The sequence below is a fragment of the Marmota monax genome, unplaced genomic scaffold (genome assembly GCF_021218885.2).
Source record: "Marmota monax isolate L192 unplaced genomic scaffold, Marmota_monax_Labrador192_F-V1.1 WCK01_AAM20220418_F8-fsc00177, whole genome shotgun sequence".
Taxonomy (NCBI): Eukaryota; Metazoa; Chordata; class Mammalia; order Rodentia; family Sciuridae; genus Marmota; species Marmota monax.
Genome location: NW_026694922.1, coordinates 2,739,998 through 2,752,704, shown reverse-complemented (window position 1 = coordinate 2,752,704; position 12,707 = coordinate 2,739,998).

Genomic DNA, 12,707 nt, shown 5'->3' with positions numbered 1-12,707 from the left:
CCAGTTAAGCATGGCTCTCCTAGGAACGGGGACTGTGACTGGATGGTCTCTCTCTCTCCACAGAGATACGTGGAGTCACTGTGCATGACACATGGTATGTACTCTAGAAAGAAACTAGAGACTGGGGTTGGAGCCCAGGAGTAGGTGAAGGGAAGAGCGGAACACTGCAAAGTCCTCAAGCAGATTGAGGGAAACAAGGAGAAAAGATAGGGTTTTAAGTCTGGGCCTGAAACTAGACACAGGTTTATATGTTAAGGCCAAAAATAAAAGGAAGCTTGGCTCCTCCTAACTGTGTTTCTGGCTTTACCAGACTTCAGAGCTGCAGGTAAGTGGATGGTGAGGGCAGCTGATGCCCATGGATTCACTTCGTCAGATGCACCTCACTGGGTGGTTTTGGGACAGGGGAATCTTATGGACTGTCATGAGACAGGAGTGCAGACTGGTCACGTGATGAGCAGGTGCACTGTCAGGAGGTAGACAGAATGAAGTTATGCGCCAGTTGTTAAAATGCCCCAAGAAGATCACAGCCTTGTTCCCATCTTAGTCCTGCCAAAGATGCAAAGTCTAATCAGGAGGATTTAACAGACAAACCCAAATAAAGGGACATTCTACAGAAGAGCTAGCCTGTAACCTTGGAGTGCCAAGGCCATGACAGTCAAGGGAAGACCTGGAACTGCTCCAGACTGAAGGAGACTACAGAGATGTGACAACTGAATGTCATATGTGGCATTGAAATAATTAAATAATTCAAATAATTAAATGCCCCAGCACAGGGCAGAGCAGGGCAGAAGTCACTGAGGCTGACCTACTGGTTCTTTGCTGGGGTCTCTTCTGATCACTTTCCCTGGCTTAATTCACTTAATTCTTTTTTTTTTTCAGTGTGGGGGAGGTGTACCAGGGATTGAACCCAGGACGCTCGCCCACTGAGCCACATCACCAGCCCTATTTTAAATTTTATTGAGAGACAGGGTCTCACTGGGCTGCTTAGTGCCTCACTGTTGCTGAGGCTGGCTTTGAACTCCTCCTGCCTCAGCCTCCGGAACCGCTAGGATTACAGGGACGCACCACCCCGCCCAGATGGACCTATCTGAGCCAACCTTAAAGTGATTGGTGGGCATTCACGGTCACAAGCACAAACGCCCTGTGTACATCACTGTGTCTTCAGTTCCTCAACCTTCAAAGATGGTTTCCTTTACCCTGTCTCTATCCACATGCTGACCACTCCCCTATGCAGCCTATGGAACACTGCAGTTTCCACATGGCCTCCAAAAAAAATTTGGGGGAAATAAAAAAGCTTTGCTCAGTTACAACTTTAAATAGATTGATACCATAGAAACAATCCTTAAGTGGTGTTTCCAAGCTGATATATTTAAAGTCTAGCACATGTACTTTTTCTAGGACAGTGACATTATGCAGTTGCACATGGCTCATTCTTATTTTGAAGTTTGTCACAAAAATATATATGGTGTCCTGAACTTGGCAGAACTGAAAACCCAGATTGGCTGAGATTACAAATTTGATTTCCCTTTAAGTGCTCCTTGCAGATGGTTTCTACTTATATTTCAAGAACTTGTGAAGACTCTGTCCTTATATAGAAAGCTGGGACACAAGTTTCCCCAGATCTCGGACATTATCGATAAAGCAAGCATCCGGCAAGAGCATACGTTTCACTTATTCATTAACATTATTTTTTATATTTGGTATCAGGCTCCTTAATCACTGAGCCCTTTTTTGTATTTTATTTAGAGACAGGGTCTCACTGAGTTGCTTAGGGCCTCACTGTGGCTGAGGCTGGCTTTGAACTTGCCATCCTCCAGCCTCAACCTATGGAGCCCCTGGGGTTATAGGTGCGCAACACTGCACCCAGCTCATTAACAATATTGAACAAGTACCTAGCCATTGTCTACCACAATGTCACAGTGACCTCCAAACTTAGCACCTTGAAACAACAGAAAACACCTCACGCCACTTTGGGCAGGAAGTGGCAGGGGAGTGGCTGAGCTGGGTGCTTCTGACTCAGCCTCATCTCTCCTGGGGTTGCACTCATCTGAAGGTTCCACAGGGGCTGAATCATCCACAGGTCTCAGTTCCCTGCCACGGAACCTCCTGAGGTCCTTTATGACCTAATCTCAGAAGTCACACTCGGTCATCTCTGCAATTTCCTATTGATTACATAGCCCTTCTTAGGGGCGCCAGGTTTAGCTAATAACCTGAATTTCAGGTTAAATGAATACTATTTTTGATTATGTATCATTCAACCTTGAAAAATACTAAAAATTACCCATCCTCTTATCTGGAATTCAGATGTAACCAGAGTCCTCTCTTTAGTCTGCTGCCTGTCCTGATGAGTACAGGAAGGAAAACGTCCCAGTGAGGAGCACGGATACCAGGAAGCAGCTTCACTGGGCGCCATGCTGGAAGCCAGCTGCCACACCTGTGATGGCTGGAGGTGGCTGTCAGTGGGGATAAGTGGGGCAATTTTAAAAAATGCTTCCCACTCTCCTGGGTTTCCAGCCTAGAGAGTAAGAACAACTTGAATCAACCAGCAGGAAAATAAACACAAAACCTGAATAAAGTGCTTCGGAGAGACGTACCTGGTGCTTGGTGCAGAGAAAAGTCATACACTGCTTTCCGGGTGTGATGGCCCATGCCTGTCATCCCAGCCACTCGGGAGGCTGAGGCAGGAGGATCACAAGTTCAAGGCCAGCCTCAGCAACTTAGTGAGACCCTGACTCAAACTAAAATTCAAAAAGGGGCTGGGGCTGGGGCTCAGTGGTTAAGGACTCCTGGGTTCAATCTCTTGGACTATTAAAAAAAAAAAATCCCAGAAAGAGGGAATAGCTGCTTTTCCATGTGACTTTCTGTAAGGGTGTGAAAGGGGCTGAGATGGTTCTGCTGCTAAAGAAGGATCCAAAACCCTGAATGCACGGCTTGGACCTACATCAACACACACAAAGGACTGCGTGTAAAACATGGTGAGAGTAAATAAAAGTTTGTGGTTTATGGTATTGTACCAACGTCGGTTTCCTAGTATTACAGCTGTGTGAGATGTCCACGTGACGTATCTGGGTGAAGGATCCATGGAACTCTCTGCACTAGTTTTGCAACTTCATATGAGTCAATAATCATTTCAAAATAAATTAATAAACAATCTGTTGAGGGGGAAAAATAGCTTGTTACAAATGAGGTAAAATCTGAATAATCCAAACTGTAATCCCAGCGGCTCAGGAGGCTGAGACAGGAGGATGGCAACTTCAAAGCCAGCCTCAGCAACTCAGCGAGGCCCTAAGCAACTTAGTGAGATCCTGTCTCTAAGTAAGAATCAAAAATGGAATGGGGATGTGGCTCAGTGGTTAAGTGTCCCTGGGTTCAATCCCAGGTACCAAAAAAAAAAAAAAAAAAATCAGCATGATCCAGACTTGAGGAAGGCCTCAAGACGGAGGAGGGCCTGGCGGATGAGCCAGGGGCTTCCACCAGGTGGGAGAGAACTCTTGTGGTTTATTATTCTGAGCAGAGCTCAGAACAGTGAATGAGACAGACTTAAGGATGAAGGGTAAGAGGTGTCCACATGATTCCAGACCCAAATTTGGGGTGAGGGAAGGCTGGAACACCCCCATTGGTAGGAGGAGTCAGAGGTTGGGGAAACCCTCCAAGAAGCCGGGGTTGTTGGTGCCCTTGCCTGTGAAGGGCTTAGAATCCCTGGAGGTAAGTGAAATCCTGGCGGTAAGGAAATGTGTGTTCTCATTTTGTACCCCAAAGGAAGAATGGGAACACTCCCGAGCGTCAGTGTTTCTGGAGGTCTGAAAGTCATTTGAGAATCTGCAGGTGAGGCCCATCTCTTTTGGGATCTCCGGCGAGGCCGATGGTATGTTCTAAAGGTGGCTGCATGAGTGTCGTCCACACCACATCTACTCTGCGAGATGACCTTATTACCCACTTCAGTCTGTCTCTCCTTGATTGCAGGAGGGCTCCTTGGCTATGTGGAAAACCCAGGTAGAAGTGCCACCGTGCCAGTTCCTGGCATACCCTTTAAGCTCCCCTGCTCCTGACCTCTTGTAACATTTGCTATGGGAGGAGCCGAGCCCACGGGAGGAGCCCGACTTCCCTGGCCCCCCTCACTCTAAGGAAGCCCAAGGTACCAAGCAAAGAGGTTCAGGGACGAGATGCCCAGGGAGCTTCCAGATGCTCCAGCCATCCCAGCCCAGGCTCCAGAGGAGAGTGAGGAAGCCTCCAGATGGTAGAGTCCCGGCCAACATCTGCCTGGGGACCCGTCCAGCTCGCTCTGGTTAATCCCAGAACTGAGCGATTTAACAAAGGGCAGCCCTGGTGCAGTCGGAGGAGGGGAACCAGGAAGGTCCTCTGCTCGTGGTCAGCAGGGATCAGGATCTTCCTGGGTCCTTACTCGGCCCAGGTCCCCCTTACCCTGGAGGTCAGGCCTACAGGAAGAGAGCTGGTTCTCTTTGTTGTGTTTTGATGGAAGTTGTCAGCGCCCGGCTCCGGAGGTCGGCCACTGTGAGCCTCGAGGCCGGCGGTGGCTTCATTTGGCAAATGTGCAGCAGACAGTCCCCCAGCCACGGGCTGTGCCGGCAGCTGGCAGCCCCCGGTGGATGTGCGGCACCCTGAAGGTTGGGCGTGGATGGGATGGCAGCCCACCCTTCCTTCAGGATGGCCAGAGAATCCGGAGAGCGGCCAGCGACAGAGCTGTCCTCGGGTGCCGCAGCCTCCAGTCCTGAGCTTCCCTCACCTGGACTCGCCTACCTGTGACGGTTTGGATGGAGGTGTCCCCAAAAACTCAGTGTGAGACAATGCAAGAGGTGAAATGATGGGGCTGTGAGGACCTCCACCAGCCATGCTGGGACGCCCTGGAGCGCACTAACTGGGCGGAGCTGCAGGCGGTGGGGCGTGGCGGGGGCGGTCACCGGGGCGTGGCCTTGGTCAGTGTTCAGTATCAGGAGGATCCCGACCCCTGCGGTATCTGGCGAAGGGAGCACGCTCTCCCCCTCCCTCCTTCCCTCCCTCCTTCCCTCCCCCTTCTTCCCCCTCCCCCCTCCTCCTTCTTCTTTTCTCTCTCCCCCCTTCTCTCTCTCTCTCTCCCCCCTCTCCCTCTCCCTCTCTCTCCCTTTCTCCCCTTTCCACCGGAATCCCAGAGGAATGGAAGGAAGCCAGCTGTCTTTGGACTGAGTCTGTGAGCCCCAAATACACTTTTCCTTTTCTGTGATTGTTCCCCTCAGTCCTCTGGTCACCGCAGGGGAAAACCTGACGACTTGGTGACCTCCTTCTCAATTTCTCATAACCCCCCTGTGAGGACAGCACAATCCTCACCCGCATGTCTCCATTTTCAGAAGAGGAAAGCCAGGGTTGAAGAAGTCATCCAACCTTCCCATGGGAGGAACTGGGTGGGTCCAGACCCCCCCCCCCCCCGGGTACCCAAGTCTGCAAACGCTGGGATCCCTTCTATACAACGGCTTAGCGTATGGGTCTAACCCACGCAGCAAGGCACAGCGTGCCCACGGTCACCCCACAGGGAAACCGCATGGCCAGGGCATGACCCTCATTTTCTCTGACACCAAAGCTGGTCATATATAATTATAGCCCCCAAGTGAAGTGCAGAGTGCATGTCTCCACCTATGGCAGGTTAAGGAATCAGAACAGACGGTGCCTGGTACCCAGGCTGGACAGTGGAGGGTCCAGGACGGCTGACTCATTGCCCTAAGGAACCACCAAGGAAAGTTCTAGGACAAGGCTCCAGTTTCACAGTGTTGTCAAATTTCTGTCCAAATCAGGGTACACAGGTGGAGTCTGTCAAAAAAGTCAGCATAAGCTGTGGTGGCGCACGCCTGTCACCCCAGCAACCCTGGAGGCTGAGGCAGGAGGATCAAAGCCAGCCTCAGCAACAGCGAGGCCCTAAGCCACTCAGTGAAACCCTATCTCTAAATAAAACACAAAACAGGGCTGGGGATGGGGCTCAGTGGTCAAGGGCCCCTGAGTTCAATCCCCGGTACCCCCCCAAAAAAGATTATATATTTAAATATAAATAGTCATCCCTGAGTATCCAGGGGGATTGATTCCAGGATACCATAACCAAAATCTGCACATGTTCAAGTCTCTTATATAAAATGGTGTAGCAATCACCTATAGCCTAAGCATGTCTCCCCATACACTTTACCTTTTTAAAGTGTTTTGGCAATGCTGGGGATTGAACCCAGGGCACCATTGGGAGTGAACTTGTACATGCTAGGCAAGCGCTCCACCACTGAGCTACAGCCCCCCTCTCCCCCACACTTTAACTCATCTCTAGATGACTTAGAACCCTACCCAGAGTGAGTGCCGTCTACACAGCTGTTAAACTGTACTGTTTAGGGAAGAGTGACAAGTGAGGAAGTCTGAACACGCTCAGCACAGATGCAATTTTTTCCCAAATGTTCCTGATCCCGCTTGGTTGAATTGCAGATGTGGACCGTGGGCCATAGGCCGTGGGGGACTATATTTCTAGGCATGGAAATGTGTATGAACAATCTGGAATACTGTGTTCCAAACAGGAAAGGGGCGGCATTAGGAAAGGAAGGGGATGTTGAGAGGAAGTACAATGGGACCTCTTGGGTTCTCACTATACATTTTCTGGTTGCTTTGTGATAATGCATTCATGTACTGCTGTGAATCAAAAAATCTTTTCAGCACTGGGCACAGTGGCACACACCTGTCATCCCAGCGGCTCGGGAGGCTGAGGCAGGAGGATCTTAAGTTCAAGGCCAGCCTCATCAACAGTGAGACACTAAGCAGCTCAGTGAGATGAGACCCTGTCTCTGAATAAAACACAAAATAGGGCTGGGGGTGTGGCTCAGTGGTTGAGGGCCCCTGAGTTCAATCCCTGGTACCCACCCCCAAAAAAAGAAGAAAAATCTTTTCCGACCAAATCAAGGACAATGTACGGTGAATGGATTCCGAGACTGGCTTTTTCAGGGGACAAGTCCTTGTCCCGCCACACAGGGGCTGGACACAGAGTCTGTAGCTTTCTCTCCTGCTTCTCCCTCTGCTTCTGCTGTTAATGTTTTCCCCTGGGGGGGGGGGTGCAGTTCTATGATTGTTTCCTGTGTCTCCGTGGCTGGAATTCTTCTAAAAGGTGTGACCTCTGGAACTGAGTCAGTGCTCTTATGTTTTGAATAGAGCCCTTGCCGCTCTGCCACTGTGATTTTTTTTTTAATTTGTTCTGATAAGTTGGACAGGACAGTAGAATGCTCTTTGGCACATCATACGTAAACGGACTTCTCATTCTTCTGGCTGTACATGATGTAGAATCGCACGGGTTGTGTACTCATATACGCACAAAGGGCAACAGTGTCCCATTGGTTCTCCTATTCTTCCTACCCCCATTCCACTCCCCTCCCTTCCTTCCCCTCCACCTAATCCAAAGCACCTCTATTCTTCACTAGCCCCCACCCCCTTATTGGGAACTTGCATCCGCATATCAGAGGAAATGTTCAGCCTTTGGTTCTTTGGGATTGGCTTATTTCACTTAGCATGAGAGTCTCCAGCTCCATCCATTTGCCAGCAAAGGCCATAATTTCATTCTTCTTTAAGGCTGAGTAATATTCCATTGTGTATATGTACCACATTTTCTTTATTCATTCATCTGTTGAAGGGCACCCAGGTTGGTTCTGCGACTTATTCTTAGATAGACATATTCTTTCTCTTCCTCTCTCATCTCCTCTCTATCTCCGTCTCTCCCTAATCTTGGGTTAAACAGGGTTACCTTTCTTCCCCATCCTGGGCAGAGTTATCTGTCCTTCAGCACACACCAGACAAAGGAAGCAATTCAGATACTAGGTTGGCGCCAGATCTCAGAAATGATCATCTCCTAAATTAACATGTGAATTACCATCCCCCACAGAACAGTGGAATGTAGCCTTTGAGTCACCTCTTTAACCCCCCACCCTTGACTGGCAGAATCACAGCCTCTGGGACAGGAGTCCCTGTACTTCTCCTCCATTAGCAAAGCAATAAAGCTTCTTTTTCCTTTTTCTAAATGCAGTGTCCTCATTATTGTATTGGCATCAGGGACAAGAACTGAGCTTTTGGGAACTAATCTGGCACCCTAGGTGGGACCCAGGAGTAACCGTCTCTCCAGCTCCCTTGGGCAGGCCTGGCTTTCCAAGCAACCCTACTTCTGTGCTGAGGGTGTGAGGTGCTGCTGAACTGGTTGAGAGACAACCAAGGGAGAGTCGGCGTCCCCGGGTTCAACCCCTGGTAAGAAAAAGAAAAAAAAAAAAAAATAAGATAATTTTCTTGCGTCTGTTAGGTCTTATACTTAGGGAGCTAAGTCTGGTTTTTTGTTTTGTTTTGTTTTTTGGTCCCGGGGGCACTTAACCATTGACCAAATCTCCATCCCTTTTTATTTTTTATTTTGAGACAAGGTCTCATTCGTTACATTGCCTACGGCCTCACAACATTGGTGAGGATGGCTTTGAACTTGCCATCCTCCTGCCTCAGCCTCCCAAGCCACTGGGATTACAGGTGTGTGTGACCACACCTAGCAGAGAAACTAATCTTAAAGGAATTAGGGTTCTACTTGTTTTTAAACCTTTTAAATGGTTTCTTAACTGGTTAAAAGAAGAACTGTTATTTAAGCTATAACAATATAGTTGACACCCTAAATATTTGTAATTAGATGTCTACATCTGAAAACTAGTTTTGTATAAGCTTTGTCTAGATGTTATGCAAAAGTTTGCTAAATGAATGTCTATATGAGTTTACCTGCAAGATAACCAATAAGTGCTCTCTTTTATGTATAGCATCTATCATGGAAGGGCCACACCGCCCTTTGAAGACCTGTCATATCTGTTTGCTTTCACTAAGTCTATTTCTGATCACTAACAGTCTTTCCTAAATGCGTAAGAGATTGAAGTCTCTCTTTTGTTTTTCGCTAGGACTGCTAACCCATGCAGCAGACCTGAGATTATTGTCACCTTAGACTATGGATTCTAAATTCACTTTAAAAGTTAAACTGAGGGCTGGGGTTGTGGCTCAGCAGTGGAGTGCTCGCCTAGCATGTGCTAGGCCCTGGGTTCAATCCTCAGCGCCACATAGAAATAAGTAAAATACAAGGCCCACTGACAACCAAAAAAAAGAAAGAAAGAAAGAAAGAAAAAAGAAAAAAAAAGCCAACCTGAGTGAGTAGGACGTCTGTGTAATTGTGATACTAACTACTAGTGGCTTCTTTGTATACTAGATGCATTCATGTTCAAGTACACGAGGATTTTAAAATGCAAACCTCGGGAGAGCACTTTTCCAAGTTGGTATTCTCCAAAAGAATATTCTCTGTAGCGTCAGTCTCCTTCAGGTTTCTACAAAAATAACAAATTTGATTTGCATTTATTCACATCACTGAATGTTTTATACCTGGATAAAGGTCACCTGTTGTCTTGTTGACTTATTGTCATATATGAAATTTTGTGTGACTCTTTACACTGGGATGGGAATTCAAGTGTATTTTTGGAAGGTGGTAAGGAGAGACTAAATTGTTCAAAGGGTGACAATGTGGACGTGAAAACGTTCTGCCACCTTATCCACAGGAGGGAAGAGCTCCCTCAGCCTCTCTGATCATGTTTCTGGTGTAGCGTTGGGTCGTGGACTGATGTTCAGATGGACTCAGGAGAGAACACGTGGAGACCTTGGTGCAGTGATATTTTAAAGGGGGCAAAGATCAAATTCAGAAATGAAACACTTTAAGTTGTGTTCAGAAGATAGATTTTTGTTGTTGTTGTTATAAAAAGTTCTCAAGAGTGATCCCTGACAAATCTCAGCTGACTCTAACAGGAGACAGAAAAAGGGTCCATTTTGACCAATTTGGACTCCAACACTTGGCAAGGGAGTTTGACCAAAATGCAGCGATACATGGACATTTACAAGACAAGACAGTGGCCCTTCTACCTGAGATGCACATTTGTGTCAGTCTTCCTGAAAGTCAGTAAAAACTGTCAGGCCATAAAGAAAGAGTTTTTACACAGGAGTGCCCGATAAATATCACAAAAAGCTCTGCCAGTCACAAGTATGTTCTGCCTCAACCTGAGACCTGCAACAGGGGCCCACTTCACCTTTTGAATATAGCTCTGAGGATTTTTTTTTTTCTTTTTCTGGTATTGGGGTTTGAACCCAGAGGCCCTCGACCACTGAGCCCCGTCCCCAGCTCTGTTTTTTGTTTTATTTAGAGACAGAGTCTCCGAGTTGCTTAGGGCCTCACTTTTGTGAGGCTGGCTTTGCACTTGCAATCCTCCTGCCTCAGCCTCCGGAGCCTCTGGGATTACAGGAGTGCACCACTGCACTGGCCATCTGGGGCTTATTTTCAAAAGGGACACGTTTTCCTTTTCCTTTTCTCCCTCTCCCCCCCACCAACCTGGGGGCAGGGAACAAGATGATGGAGACTTATTAGTGCTGCACAGGAAGATGTCTGCCAGAGGATCTAGGAAGTGAATATCTCCCAAATTAACATGTGAATCCCAACACCCCATCAGGGTGCCCTGGGACCCCTTACCAGAGCACACCTGGAATGCAACCCTGGAAGACTTCCTTTAAAATCCCCATTCCTCCCAATGGGCACAATCACAGCCTCAGGGACAGGAGTCCCCTGTGATTCTCCTTTGCTAGCAAAGCAATAAAACAAGCTTTTCCTTTTTCTCAAACCATGGCCTCATCATTAAACCGGCATTGCTTGGCATCAGGGACAAGGCCGAGCTCCCGTCACAGACCCACGGGTGCTTCTTTCCTTTTGCTGCCCTCATCACTATGAACTGCTGCTCTGACCCCCCTTCCAGAGTCTGCCTTCATCACCTCCAGCTCAAGAGGACAAGTTCATCCAAAATACCCTGACCGAGTGCTCCCGCTTACCTGGATGGCCACAAAAACTGCTCAACGGGGACAACTCATTACCGTGGCGGTTTCCACCTTGGAAAGTTAATACGTCTGGGATAGATGGCAACACTGAGGGCCGAGAACAAGAAGGAGGCCGGAGGCCGAAAGGTATAAAAAGAAAAGCAGTGGGGGAGGCAGGGCGGGGGGGGGGGCTCGTGAGAAATAAAGTCCAGTGGGTCATTTTCATAACATAGTATTTAGGCTGGGCGCAGTAGGCCTCGCATGTGATCTCAGCGGCTTGGGAGGCTGAGGCAGGAGGATTCTGAGTTCAAAGCCAGCCTCAGCAACCACGAGGCCCTAAGCAGCTCAGTGAGACCCTGTCTCTAAATAAAATATGAAATAGGGCTGGGGATAGGGCTCAGGGGTCGAGGGCCCCTGAGTTTAATCCTTGGTACCAAAAACAATAATAATGATGATAATGATGATGATGATAATAATATAGTAATAGTATTCAGCTTTAATTGGGATATAAACATCCAATTGTAGCCATTTTTAACTCTAGTCCTTCCCTGTACCCATCCCAGTTTTTAAAATTCGTTCTTCTTAGCTGTGTGACAGCAGAATGTATGTTGACACACTATGCACACGTGGAGTACAACTTCTTATTCCCCTGGTTGGACATGATGCAGAGTGACACTGCTTGTCATCATGTGCACATAGGAAAGTTCTGTCCGATTCACTCCCTGGTCTTTCCTATTCCCTCCCTCTCCCTCCTCTTCACGCCCCTTTGTCTGGACAATGAACTCCTATTCTTCCCTCCCCATTACTGTGTGTCAGCATCCCCACATCAGAGAGAGCATCGGGCCTCTGGTGATCTGGGATTGGCCTCCTTCACTAAGCATGATGTCCCCAGCCCACCCCAATTTTAAAATTAGCTAATGGGCTCCTCCTGTCAGGGCAAAGGGCAGGGCTGTCCCTCTTAGAGATCAAAGCAGGGGGCTGCCTCCTGTGAGGAGTGGAAGGCCCTGGGCCCATTGCACAAGGCAGTGCTCAGCTTGAAATGCTGAGCGACTTGGGATGGGAGCAGAATCAACAGCTGCCAGCAGTTAACACCAGAGAGTGAAAATCCACAACCCTGGACAGACAGGAGGCCAGAAGGAAGCAGCCACCTGGCCGACAGAGATAAACTGTGTGTGTGCCAAAGGCCCAGATCCACAGGGAGACTTTCCCGCTGCAAGAGAACCAACAGAAGTGGGGACAACTATAGGTATATATTTTTTTCTTTCTTTGGTACCGGGGATTGAACTCAGGGCCCTCGACCCCTGAGCCCCGTCCCCAGCCCTATTCTGTATTTTATTTAGAGACAGGGTCTCACTGAGCTGCTTAGGGCCTCGCTGTGGCTGAGGCTGGCTTTAGAACTCGTGATCTTCCTGCCTCAGCCTCCCCAGCTGCTGGGATCCTAGGTGTGCACCACCGCGCAGACTAAAGGTATATGTCTTTAAATAACCCAGTGTTAGGTTCTCAGGCCAAAGTAACTCCACTTTGAAAAGCAGCACCTGCCCGCCCAGGCATGACCTTTCCTAACTACGGAAACCACCAAAGGCAGACAAGTAACAGTCACAGGAGCAGACGGGTTACTTTTTAACCACTCCACTGTACGTGACTGGATAGTTTGGACAGTTAAGAGGTTTTCCCGGCAGGCTGCTGCCCCTTGCAGAGGGCGGCCTGGGGAGATTCTCTGTCAACAAACCTTGCTCGACTCAGAGATGGGTCCCTTGTGGATATCTGTGCCAGCAACACCTCGATGATGATGGGGAAGATCGTGCACCCCAGAGTTCTCAGCCAAGGAGGGACGGGGGGGA